The sequence below is a fragment of the Sorex fumeus genome, unplaced genomic scaffold (genome assembly GCF_029834395.1).
Source record: "Sorex fumeus unplaced genomic scaffold, SorFum_2.1 ptg000106l, whole genome shotgun sequence".
Lineage (NCBI taxonomy): Eukaryota > Metazoa > Chordata > Mammalia > Eulipotyphla > Soricidae > Sorex > Sorex fumeus.
In genome coordinates this window covers 370,984-373,181 of record NW_026606163.1, presented here as the reverse complement: position 1 = coordinate 373,181, position 2,198 = coordinate 370,984, and positions in this window count along the sequence as shown.

Below are 2,198 nucleotides of genomic sequence, written 5' to 3'. Positions count from 1 at the left end.
TGATAGGATGATGTTGAAATCTCCAGCTACTATTGGGTTGCTAGAAATGTCCTCCTTAAAATTTTTTAGCAGTTGTTTAAAATATTTAGCTGTTCCCTCATTAGGTGCATATACATTTAAGAGTGTGATTTCTTCCTGTTGTCCGTGTCCCTTGATGAAGAGAAAATAGCCTTCGTTGTCTCTTCTAATCTTTTTCAATGCAAAAGTAATGCTATCAGATACTAGTATGGCCACCCCAGCTTATCTGAGGTAGCTGTTTGCTTGCAGGATTGTTTTCCATCCTTTGACATTGAGTCTGTGTTTGCTCTGGCTGTTGAGATGAGTTTCTTGTAGGCAGCAGAATGTTGGGTTCTGTCTCTGAATCCATTTTGCCACTCTGTGTCTCTTAATTGGTGAATTTAGACCGTTGACATTGAGAGAGGTTATTGTTATGGAGTTTTGTGTCATCTTTCTGTAAGGGTGTGTTGTGGTTGTAGGGTTTGTCTTGTCTTATAGTAGCCCCTTTAGCCCTTACTTTAGGTTTGGTTTCGAGTCTATGAAGTTCCTGAGCTGCTGTTTGTATAGAAAATACTGTACCACTCCTGGAATTTTGAGTGAGAGTTTAGCTGGATAGAGTATTCATGGTGAAGCATTCATTTCAGTGAGTTTTTTTCACTATATCTTGCCACTGCCTTCGGGCTTGGAGGGTTTCCTCTGATGGATCTGCTGTGAATCTCAGGAGTGCTCCTTTGTATGTGATTTTCTTCTTTGACCTTGCTGTTTGCAGTATTGTATCTCTATCAGGAGCACTATGATATGTCTTGGAGTGTTTTTGTTAGGGTCTCTTTTAGCTGGTACCCTCTGGGCTCCTTGAACCTGAATGGCTGCATTGTGGAGCTCTGGGAATACTTCAGCAATGATTTGTTTCACCGTGTTTTTTTCATTGGGATTGTTTCCCTGAGCTTCTGGTAGTCCAATGATTCTAATGTTGTTCCTCTTGGAATCATCTCCTAGGACTCTGATTCTCTGTAGAGCTAATTTGAGGTGCCTTGCCACTGTGTGTTGTTGCCTGTTGGCTTGGTGCAGCTGATCTTCCAGCTCACTGATTCTCTCTTCAGCTGCGGTCATTCTATTGTTGAGAGAAGAGACTGAGTTTTTCACTTCATCTACGGAATCTTTTATTCGTGACATTTCTGCTCTCATTTCCTAGCGTAATTTGTCATTTTTTTCTGTCATGTTAATGGATATCGGTCCAACTATCTGGTTGAGTTGCTTGAACATTTTCAAGACTTCATATCTGAATTCTTTGTCTGAGAGGTCCCTTAGGTGAACAGTATTGACAGACTCTTCTGCATTATTTTTCTTGTTCTCCCCATGTGGTGGGGATTTGCGTTGTTTCTTCATGTTGCTGGATTTGGGACGAGATCAGTGCAGTGTGAGCAGTGAAGAGGAAAAGACTGAGTCTCAGAGCTACTTTTCTGCAGGCGTCTCTCTTTAAACACTTTAAAGATACAAAGTGCAAAAATATGGAAGACTAGTTAGAAATAGAAGTTCAATTAACAGCAATTATCTAGGTGATTTATAGATCTTTTTTGACTTTCATATAATTTTCAATATGTTCTACCTTTTCCAATCAGTATATAAGACTTTCAGAAGTTGGGGGGGGGGTTGGTAAAGGTAAAGGTAAAGGCCCTTCCGTTGATCATCTATTTGCTCGAGCGGGCCCAGTAACGTCTCCATTGGATACTTAGTTGTTACTGTGTTTGCCATATCGAATACGTCACAGGGAGCTTGCCAGGCTCTGCTGTGTGGGCGTGATACTCTCAGTAACTTGCCAGGCTCTCTGAGAGGGGCGGAGGAATCGAACTCGGGTTGGCCATGTTGGCCGCCTGCAAGGCAAACGCCCTACCCGCTGTGCTATCGCTTCGGGGGGTGGGGGAGGTTATTTTGAATAATTAATACTATGATTTAAATCATATAAATAAATCTAAGGATTCTTAGAATAGGGTTTAGTGTACAGTACATGGATTAAGGTGCAAGCCTTGCATGAAAGCAAACTTGGTTTGATCCCTGACATCACAAAGTCCCCCCACCATCTCCAGCTTCATCCCTGGGACCTGTAAATTCTGGTCTCGGAGGACCTTGACCAACCAACAGGGTTGCCTGGCCAAACTCTCAGGGCCCAAGCAGCATCCTGAAATGAACTTCATGCCCAGCTG